This window comes from Motacilla alba, chromosome 3 (genome assembly GCF_015832195.1).
Source record: "Motacilla alba alba isolate MOTALB_02 chromosome 3, Motacilla_alba_V1.0_pri, whole genome shotgun sequence".
In the NCBI taxonomy this organism is placed as follows: Eukaryota; Metazoa; Chordata; class Aves; order Passeriformes; family Motacillidae; genus Motacilla; species Motacilla alba.
In genome coordinates, this window is record NC_052018.1 from 15,196,233 (window position 1) to 15,208,004 (window position 11,772).

Consider the following 11,772-nt stretch of genomic DNA (forward strand, 5'->3'; position numbering starts at 1 on the left):
TGTCTTAACTGCTGTGGGAACAAGCTGAAATTTTGGTCTGCTCTGATGGACAAGACTGTTTACATCTTTGATTTGCTGACAGTATGGCACACCATACACCAGCGAGGTGGTTAAATGCAAATAAATTCTGCTTTAAACAGAAGGTAGGGAGAATGGTGCATTCCCTGCTCTGAAATTGGCCGTGTAATTAGAGACTGTATTTGTCAAAATATCCCTGCCCCAGTTGCTGTTGTTAATGATAAACCAAAGACATCATTTTCTCTGGAAGATGAAATTAGTGAGGAATAAAAAGAATCTTTAAAAATATTTATAAAGAATCAGAACAATACACTGGGGTTTTTTCTTCTATTTTACTTCTGAGGTCTGAAGACAACCAGCAGAGTCTATTTATGTGTGGTTTGTGCCCTTGAAATTCTGTGGATCTTGCTCACCAAGATGACTGCTCCACAGTCAGGAGCAAATTGGATCTTATTTTTAATTGAGCATATTGGATCTCATTTTTAATTGGGCTTTATATGTAGAAGGCTTTATATTTTCCTCCAGAGGACAGCTTTAGCATCTGAAGGTGACTGTGTAGGTTTCTTCCATTGTTGGAAGATTGTAGGATTAGATGAGGGCAATGGGATTGCAAACTGACATAGCACCTGGGGAGAGGCGAAAATGCTGTGAACATTTGCAACCTCAGATGAGTTGTTTCTTCTTTCATGCAACTTTTCTTTGAGCAATGCATAGTTTTGGTGTAGCCCATGTTGACTCGGACATGTCAAGCAGCACCTTCTACATACTACTCAACAAGCTACCAGCACCATTTAGCTTGGGAACAGCCTTAGCTGGGAATGATTTTTGTATACTCTTCCAGCTTCCCCTTGAAGCCTGTAGATTTTTGCTTCCACATCATCTACTGCCACTGCATGGTGTGCCACTTCCTACTGCTAATGCTGTGCCTGGCTCCGTGGCTTCACCTGAGCTCCATTCTAGCTGTTGGAAACGGTGAGGCAGCTGTTTACTTCTCATGCTCTTTGTGACAGTGCTGTTGATTTTGCAGACTTCTTTCATTAACCTTTTCAGTTGTCTCTTTTCCAGACTTAGTCCTGAACTATTTGGTAACTCCTTGTACAGAAGGTGTCCCATGTTTGGATATTGGTAAATATGCCAACAATTCAAAGTACTTGGCTTTCTAAAAAGCGCTTGAAATTGTATCTTGCCTTTTGCTTGGAAAATAGGCTTGGTTTCTGTCAGTTCTCAGGGGGGAAGAGGAGAGGTCCTTCTGTGGGTTCATAAATTGTTATACACAGGAAAGAAAGGGTGGCAGTCAATAGGCTGTTTCTCTGAGAGGAAAAGGAGAGTGTGGGTGTTCCCAGAGACCCTGTGCACTTCCATGTATTTGTAACTGATTTAGAAAGATAGATCATCACTCAGGAAAGTGAAAATAAAGAAGCCTGCACAGAACAGTAGGACATTTCAGTAAACTTGAAAACAAAGTGACATCTCTAAGTGTGACATCAGGTGAAATGGCAGTGGCACATCAGCTGTGCAAAGTAATAGGGAGAAGCAGGAAAATACAGTCACCTGCAGGGTCACAACAGTGAGCTCTCAGCTCATTACTGGTATTCAGGAAAGATTTTGGACAAAGTTGTCTGAAACTATTGATTTGGCATTCAGCAATAGTCTGAAGTTATCAGAAATGAGAGGAGAGAAATATTTTAAAAAGTAATTAGTATCTGCCCTATACATAAGCCTCAAGAGCTCCTGTACTGTGGATGTTAGGCTGAGTTCTGGTCAGCTCACTATGAGAAAGGTGTTGGTGCAACTATGCACTGAAGAGAAGCAGCATTTTTTATAAGAAAATGAAGAGCTTCCTTGCAAATAAAGATCAAACAGTGGGGAACACTTCAGTTTGGAAATAGAAACAACTTAGCAGTCGTATCATAGAAGCCTATACAGTAGTTGGAGTGGTCTGTAAAGGAAGTTTGTAAAACTACTAAGTATTCTTCATTATGTATGATCTACATACTATCAAAATTATCAGCAGGTTTAAGACAAGCATGTGGAGTTGCATGTATGATACACAGCTACATTGTGAGATCAGTTACTTTAGGCTATTATGGAGGCCAAACATAGGTATTAGACCTAGAAGGGGTGAGATATCTACTGAGCTCCACTGTACCTCAGAACCTGGATGCCAATTCCAGCTCAAGAAACCTTCAGTGATTGCCTGAAGCTGGAAGGATTTGTTGAGAAGCTCGCTCTGTACTTATCCTGTTCCTTATGCCTTTCCTTACTTATCTGCAATGGAGCAGGGAACTTTGCTCTGCCTGTAGTTGTCTGTGAGGGGACCAAAAGCTGTGAGATTTCCATCACAGGAGCTTAGGAGCAGATTAGCTGAACACCTAACTGATGCAGGATAGGTAGAGCTTATCCTCCTCCAGAAGCAATGCTAGACTCAGAGTCCTCCAAAAGTCACCTTGTCCCATTTCCTGCAATTCCATGGAAACAGTGAAAGTGCCTACCTCTCCACTTCCCACCTCTGGGTTGTCATCAGGACATGGCAGAAAGGGGTCCTGGGTGCCAAAGGGCAAGAAAAGCTGAAACCAGGACAGAGTCAGCAGCAGATGTGCAGTCCCCTCAGCACTGGAATCACTGTGGAGTGGAGGGTAAGTCACACCTCTGAAGTGCACCAGCGCAGACATGCTGGGAGGGGGTCCAAGGCCAGGCTGAGCTAGAAGCAGGGTCTGTAGGTGCTGGAGCCAATATGGTGGCAGTCTGGTGAGTTACTGGCAGCCTGCCCACAGCAGAATGCAAGGGGCAGAATTAGGTTCTTCCAAGCTCCAGGAGAAACAAATTGCAATCACTGAGCCTGTAGGAATGAGCTGCTGTTATAACATCACTGCCGAAGTGGTGACGATCCACATGAAACATCTGAGGAGCAGTTTCACAACGCATCTGGCCATGAGCTTTCCATGGGAAAAAGGGCAGAACGTGAGCAGGCTTCCAGGATGGATACCAGTCTCATCTCTGCTCTTTGTTTCTCCTTTTGGTAAGGTTGTGGTTTTGGGCTGTAAGCCAACCCACAGGGTTCTGTAGTGAGATGCAGGGTGCAGGTGCTGATGCTCATGCATTTCAGGATGCACATTCTTCAAGAACAATGGATTGGGGAAGTTACCACTGACTTGAGTCTCCTTCCTGCTCTCTCTGCCCCGACAATACCAATCCTTGTAGATACCACTGAAAATGGACAGCAAGGGAATTGAAGAGCTGGGGACAAAACACAAAGAAAAAATTAGGAATTATATATTTGCAGTTACAGAGATTAATTGAGCTCACAAGGAATTCAAAGAGCAGAGCAAGAACTAGCATTTGCAAATCACGTCATGCAAAGAAAGGTACAAGCAAACAGTGGATTAGTGCATATTCCCTTATGTCCTCTTTGAAAATACCTGCAGATTTATGTGAACTATAAGCTTTTTTTTTTCTCCCAGGGTCTTATTCTGAGGTCTTCTGTTATTAACAGACAAGTACTATTGCCAGGAAAGTTGCTGAACCTCTGAATAGTAGTCTTCCTACTACTATTGAAAGAGGAAAGAACCTCTTTCAATAGTAGTCTTCGGCCTTAAGTCTGGAAGACTGGAGCTGCATCTAACCACAAACACACAAGCCTGGAAATCCCTCCTCAGAGGCAAAACATCTTCCAGGCTCTGGAGAAACCTGAAGAAACCTGAACATGCTTTCCATGGCCATATCATCCCTGTTAAGAGGCTGAAGTGTTTGATGGCTCCCACCCAAGTCAGCCTCATAGTGTCTACCACATATGACTAACACCCAGTCTGTGAACCACAAGTAAAACCACTTCAGTGTAGTTCCATTAAGGTATGTTCTACAAATAAAAATTGAGAACAGCTCCCTGCAGTCCACAAATGCCTTCTGCTTCTACAAGTCCTCTCCTTTTTCTATGCAAGATCTTTCCCTAATGCTCTTGAAACCAGAGCAACACAAAGAAAATATTTCTAGCTTATTTTAAACTGTTGCTGATAACATCTGAAGTGATTAGAGTATGTTTTCATTCATTTATTTTTGTTATTTTTCATTCATTAAATGTATATGGTTTTAAACAACCTGGTATGATGGAAGTTGTCTCTTGGAACTAGATGATCCAGGGGTTCCTTCCAACCCAAACTATTCTATAGTTCTATGAAATGCAGGCATAGAGCAAAAAATTAAGACCGTAAGGGATGTGTTTGTTGCATAAAATCTGGTTGGAAGAATGCCAATCTTACTGCTGGTAGTCTTGAAGGTGGTATTTCTGTCATCCTGCTGGAAAGTAGAGCCTGACAGGACATTATCTCTGCTGTTCCAAAAGTACTTGTGATTTTTTTTTTTTTTTTCTGTTTAAAAGTGTAGTTTTGATGTGTTTAAACTCTGACCTGAATTCCCCAGATTTTTTAGGCAGGACTTCTGAGGGATTCAGGCACCACTCACAACAGGCCAGAAAACTTGTCATTTGCACAAGCTGACTAGAGAGGTCTTTGTGTGTTCCCCCCTGAGCAACAGGACATTCTGGGGCTAGGGCTTGCCTTGCTCAGCAAGTAGGACAGGTGTCCTTTACACAAAATTTCAGCTTGGATTGCAGATGGAAACACAGGTTCTATAGCTGTAGTTCAGACATCTCACTGTGAAGCATTACTCATTTGTACCCATACATACAGAAGAGGAGACTTCCAGAACCAATTCCCTGTCATGTCTCTTCTTTATCTCTGTCCAAGCTATTACAGAACATTTGGATAGGTTTGTCAACTGCACCTGTGAACCAGTCTTGGGCTTTCACGGCAGACAAAACGGGGAAAAACTGAATTTTCCATTTTCTTGAAATCAATTACAATCAAGCATTTTCATTTCCTAGCCCACCTACAATAATTTTTGTTCATTTTTCTGTTCAGCACTGTAAGTCCCTTCTCTCTTCCCTCCCCCAGTAAAATTTGCATGTTCCTAATCCTAGGATTACTTAAGCAACTACAGAGGATCCTGAAATGGCTTCTCCTCCAACTGCTTTGTCTCCAGCTGGAGACAATTACCAATTTGTCCAATTCTCACCACATATATTATTAAGATCAAAGGCAGACCTCAAAACATTAGTAACTAATTTCAGTGTTATAGTTCTAATAAAATAAAAGTGGGCCACTATTAGGCAACATCTCTTTTGTATGTGGTAACTTCTTCATTGAATTCTGAGGTTTTCTTCCTTCTCAGATAGAATTAATCATAGTTGCAAGGATCTATGGATTACTGCTGTTTTTAAATTTAAAGCAGGGTGGCAGATGGGAGTAATTTGGTTATGTCCCCAGCAGGAGCATGGAGAGAAGCAGAAGAGTGTTAATAATTTTTTTTTCTCATTCTAATTAAATTCCGTATCCAGTGATAGAAACTCTTATTGCAATGGTCTCACTTTATCACAAAGCTTGCTAGCGGATGTTGATTTATTTTGTACCAATGCAAGCAGGAGGAAAAGAAAGTGCCACAGTTTGGTCTTGGAGAACAGATTTGGGCAAACGTAGAAAGTGGTAGAAGCTGGATTTACTGTGATGCTCTGCTGTGGGGACCCAGAAGTCCAAAGTAGGGGCTGTTGAAAGGGTCTGGAGAGGGAAAGGTGAGCAGTGATTCCCTCTGTGGTGCAGGTCATCTAAACCTGAAACTTGCCACCAGTTAGTGCAAGCAGACAGGAAAATCAATGATGATGAGAGGATTATGTGTGAAACCACCTTACCTGACTTGTGCCCCAGTGCTCAGATCGAGCCTGGAGTAGCACCACTCTTGCCAGCAAGATTCACAGCCTAAGAGAAGCTTGTCTCTGGGGCAGTTGGATAGGGCTACCCAGGAAAGAGATGCATTGAAGATAAAAGACACAGGCATGGGAGCAAGGTCTAGAAACTTCAAGAACCTAAGATCTATCTTTCCATGTCTCCTGAGGTGTGAATTGGAATGCTTCACTGAAGATGATCACTGACATTTCCTCTGGCTGTCCGGCTGCTTCTCTTTCATAATGAATGTGGTTGCTGCTTCTTGGGCCGTCAGTGACCTTTGTTGTGGGTAACCTCTCCCCGGTGTGACCCTCCAGGAGCTGGAGGCACTATGTACCATGTTGCCATACTTCCATCAGCAGGCAGTGTGCACTGCAGCCCTCGGCTTGGCCAGGGTGATTTTTGTCACTGAATCATTTTGCAGTACCATTCTCCCCATTGCCATCCCCCCAAGACTGTCAGGCAAGGGATGAGGTGACATGGTGGCAAAGTGTGTGGGTGCCTTTAGCTGGTCTCAGTGTCTATGTGTGACAGTCTAATCCCCTGTGCATGGGCTGGGTAGCCGGGGTGCTCTTGTGAGCCCCATCTGTCTGGATGTGCTGCAAGATAAAGGAGATGTCTTAAACCACTGTGGTAAAATTTGTTAGAGCTTTTCTGCCAGAGCCTGGAGTTAAAAGAGACCTTTTCCATGTAGCAATGCCAGAAAAGATGATCACAAACAACTGGCTGTCATGAATCTGCTCTGAAGTCCAAGTTTTTGCAACACCCCAATTTAAGCAGTTCCATGCCCCAGTGACTCCAAGAGTACCAATCAACTGGGAAAGCATCCTGCTCACAGGGAAAGATTTGCAGGAGGAACTTCTGTCGTGGAGCTGCATCTGCTCCATCAGGGCAGCATGGAGCAAGCCAGCCACTGCCAGAATCTCTGCCCTGGCTGCCTGCATCCACATCACTTGGAGTGTCTCTTCTGCCCTTTCAGGGTCGGCCATGGAGCAGATAATTCTCTTAAGATTTTTACTTGGACATGAGTTTGACATCATCTTTGTTTGACCTTTAATCTTCAAACTATTTTTATTTACTTTTTTAAGCTTAGATAATACATAGATTAATAATTTTGTAAAAGGTGTGGGTCTGGATTTCCCCCCTTTTTCACATCTACAAGATTGGGTACGACCTACCACAGCCGTGTTGTGTGCGTGGCATCTTGCATCATTGTAGCCCCAGAGGGTTTCTCAAAGCCTAATCTGGAGCTGATTTATGGCAGTCCACCTTGACCCTCGTGGGCCATTAGCTCACTTCTTACTCTTTGCTAGGTTTCCTGACTTTCTGCCTGGTGTATTTCGGAAGCAGGAGGGAAAGGTGGGATTTCTGCTGAATATAGGCCAGCTCTTCAGCCAGTCACTGGAGTTCTGCCAGTTCTTGCCAGATGGAGACTGAGCACTGGCTTTGTCAGATGAAATGTTACCCAGCCAAGATTCAGTGGCATCTGGCTAGGTATTCTTTGCTTCCTAAGAGATTTTCTATTACTTATCCGAAGGACTTTGGTTGTAGATCTGGTACTATCTGACTATAGCTTTTCCTCTAGCTGCTTGCCGCGAAGCATTTATGTACACACAATCACAGCAGATAAATCTCTTAGAATGAGATAATCATAATCTCTTTAATCAGCACATTGTAGTAATCCCTCGTAAACAGACTGGCTTCAGCAAACTTTTTACTAGGTCAGTGTCCTCACTGATCTTTTCCCTCTTCAGTTTTGTTCTGTGTCAGCCATGTAGCAGAAGGTGTTTCAGCGAGATCAGGAAATTAAATGATTGTGTGTACAACCAGGAGCTGATAATATGCTGGTGGTATGATGATAATATTGCATGCATATGCTATTTGGTGATAACGAATCTAAGAATAGCAATCAAATATATGTAGGAAGAATGCAAACACATATTCACTGTGGTTTAATGCATGAGAAATTCCAGTGGCTCTGATCTTAGGGCATTCCCTGCTCAACCAGCATTTACAACATGCTTTTCTTTGTTTCTCATTCACATTTGGTGCTGCTGACATTGCAGAAGTTGTGTTTCTACTCACACACAATGCTCATGTGTTACTGTAAATGTACCTGTGGGAATGAGTTATTGAAAGAGCAGGGAAGATGAATTACACATCTGCCTCCAGCAAACTTTCCTTCTCTGAGTTTATTCAGTTGCTGTAGAATCAGTAAAAACATTTCTAAAGTAAAAGTGATTCATCCAAAGTGCTCTGACAAGAGGTCAGCTCTCACTCCAAAATATGGCGAGGAATATCTCAACAGAGGAAAGCCAGTGGTGTTGCCTACCTGCAGCCCCTGCTCTGACCCTTCACACCATGCTGGTATTAACACTTTTGCATGCATTTTTTAAAGGAGAGTGTTTCTAAGTACATGTTAAGGCTTTAGCATGATGGCTACTGCATTGGAGGGACTCCAGGTAAAGCAAGGAGAGCAACCAGTGTTTGGGAAATTGATGGGGCTCTTCTAAATTGTCAGATTATATTCTCATTTCAGTCAAGGACCAGAAACCACAAGTTTGCAGCTCCGTGGAGAAACCAAGGAAGTTTGATGGGAACGAAGCGTGCCTCAGGCATCCCAGGATTTGCCTTGGAAGAGAGGACAGTGTACCCATTAATGTTTGTGTTCTTTCCCAATTTATAGGTCAGCTTTAGCAGGCCTGCACACACTTGAAAAATGAATGACAAGCTGCGTCCAGTCCCGTGGGTCTTACTCATGGGACTAGTCCTTACTCATCATATCGGCCCCCGCAAGGCCGGTGAGACTGCTCCTGTGATTGAGCCTTTTGGCAGAAAGGCCTCTTCATTCCAATGGGGATCTCTTTGCTTTGCACGCGGTAAAAATGCAGACACCACTGGAAGGCAGTGAGAATTTTACCCGTGTGAGCTCAAATGTGCAAAGGGTCACATGCCCACCTGGCACAGTCCTGGAGGCCGGAGCAGTCCTGGCACCCCAGTGAAGGTCTGCAAAAAGATGCTCTGAATGTACATCCAGGCACAGAAATTTTTTGTGGTTTTGCTTCTCATCCTGGAGTATCCAGAGCATTCCTCCTCCGAAGGTCTCCTCCTAAGTAGATAGGGCCTTCATGTATTTTTAGTTGCTGTAGGACTTATGTCATTTAAGTCAATTGAGGAAGGTGGGAATGGAGGCAGAGAGTGCCATTCATGTGATGTGTTGCAAAGGACATTTCTCTGTGTCTCTGTTTTACCTCACACGAGCAAAAATGTTGCTATGCTTAACTACAGAGCAGCTGGGATCCAGGAATTGGAGTAAGCCACGATGTGGCAGCTGGAGGCTATAAACTCTGCATTGGACTGGTTCCAGGTGCAGAGATCTACAACCCTGCTGATCACAAACATCCTGGACATCCCTTTCAATGGGGCATCTCATCAGCAGTGTGTGTGTGGGGCATCTCATCACCCTGGCTGTGGGTGCTGATGCTAGCTGTGTTTCCACTGTGTTTTCATCTCTGTGTGTAGAGATGGATGCATGGGCATTGCCCAGTGCAGAATAACAGTGGTGCTTCCTGCCCTGCAGAGCAGACAATGGTGGGACACAGCAGCACTGGAAACCTCTTCATTATCTCAGCTTCCCCTTAAAGCAGAGTGTCTGCAAGGAAGGATGGTCTTACAGTTAGACCACTGGACTAGCAGAACTGAACAGCTTCTACCTGTACTTTCCTGTGTGATTTTGAAAAGTCACTTAAAATCTGCTTCATTTTGTTTGATTTTAGGAACAGGAGCACTTACCTGTTTCAGAAAAGAAAAAGTTTTGTATTGTGGCTTAATTGTAAAGAAAATGTTTGTGAGAATTTAAAAAGTAACAAATGTGACAAGCTGATAGGCTGTGTCACTTGGGGGTCCTGTTTGATGGTGGTAAAACATGTCACAGTTGCAGAAGCCTTCCAAGTTTAATGTGGGTTCTTATTTTTCTTGAGGTGTCTCTTTCAGACTCACAAAGTTCAGCTTTTTGAAGTTAGAGAAATTTTTGAAGCATTCAACCTAAAAACAAGGAGAGATTTTACCCTGCTGTGTATAACTTTCAGTGATCTGTGCGTGGGTGAATTTGCCCATGAAAAAAGTCCTTTCTCATGGTGGGCACAAGGTTGCTGTGACAGTACAGTCCCACACCATGGCCATCACTGACAAACAGGCACAGCACTTGGTAATCTGTTTAAAAACACCTATTTAGGGGCAGATTGCTCTCAGGAACAGACAACCAGAAGTGCTGAGCGATCAGCCTGGAGACCAGTTGGCTGGTTTGTCTCCACTGTCTTTGCTCCATCACTGAGGCTGTGAAGAGAAGGTGAAAAATACCTCAGAGAATTACCTGGTAGCCTCAGATGACATTGGAATTTCACAGTCAGTGGTTTCGATTGAGATTTTCTCATCCATGTTTTTCAATCAGTGGAAGGTGTTTTTAAGAAGGGACTTCTGTCCCACTCAGTAATACAGTGCTGACCAGATTGGAGTGGGAAAGGCTTTGCTGAAAGACATGGCTGGACCTCAGAACAAAGAGCCAGAAGGGAAGGTGCATAAGCAACTTTGTCTGAGGGATCATAGGATCCTTGGGACCAGCACTGGACTTCTACAAGGCCATATTCTCAGCCAGTCAAAGTTGTTGGTGCTCTTTTCAAGACAATTGTTTTACAGAGTGTAAGCCATCAGTTTATAAACTTGAGTATCTTCTGAAACTTCCTTGGAACTGATTAAATAAGCTAAGAAGGCTCCATAAATGCAAAAATTTTAACTGAGGTGTTGGACTTGGCCTGCCCATTTGAATGAAGTGGTGGGCATATTTCACTGAATCTTGACTGAGACTTTTCAGGTGCTTTGGCTGCCCAGTCATCAGCTCCATCCAGCATTATGGATTACTCCCCTTAGCTGCTCCAGCAGGCAGTTTGATGTCCCAGCTAGACAGCCCATCTGCAGCAGCCTCTGCTGCTCTTTGAGAAACACAAGTGGGACAAATTTGCCAACACAGTCTCAGAGAAAGATGGCCAGCTTGGAGAGGCTGTCTCTTCTGAAAATGCTCCTCCTCTTTCTAAAGGGAACTGGTTTTGCAGTTAGTAGTTAGGGAGTGGCTCTATCTTAGCTGTTAAGAGTTCTGCTTTGGCTTGCTTAAACCCATGTTTTCAGGGCTCTTCTACATGCATATGTCAGAAGTTTGTTGATAAACCAGGGATGTTTTTTGTAGGAGTTCTGAAGCATCTTCCACAGGCAGCTTTGCACTAATTAACTGCCACAGTTTAAAGCTTGTTGATATTGTCAAATTGATTGGTTTGTTAAGCAAACCAATACTTAAGCAAAACCAGTTTGAACGTGGTTTTGCTTAAGTAAATTTCTAAACCATCCTTCAAAGCATGCTACTACATTGGTGAAGAAATTTGAGAATGGACATAGTTTTTTGCCTTTCTTTGCACTGTGTGTGACCAATTTTTACTTGAACAAGAGTTGTGGTTCATATCAGAGGGTAAAATACCTATTTGATGCTTTGAAAGAATTTGGTAAAATCTCTGATCTTGTCCTTTCTATTTAAGAATGTGCTAAATAAAACTGGGGAAGATTGGTTTTAAGAAAGCCAGGAATTCAGAACAAAAAATTATTCTCCTTGGTTCATATGCTGTAAAGTAGCAGAAAGATGTAATAAATTACAGATACTTTCACAACATCATTAAATCTATTTATCTTTTCAAGGTCAACTGTTTCCTTTGTGTCAGTGCACTTTGGTTGTGCTCTTTTATGATCTCTTTTCCACTGCCAGTCCACAAGACTAAACATGCTTTATATTTTTCACGGTACATTTCCTTACTTCCTGTTCTTGCCTCCTCACGCTCACCCCCAGAGATCTGGGATGGTCTGAAGGCAAGACAAGCTCCTGCTGTGTTTAAAGATAGCTCCTGGTCTGGATGTGTAGTTCACTGTCTGGGTTGCTAAT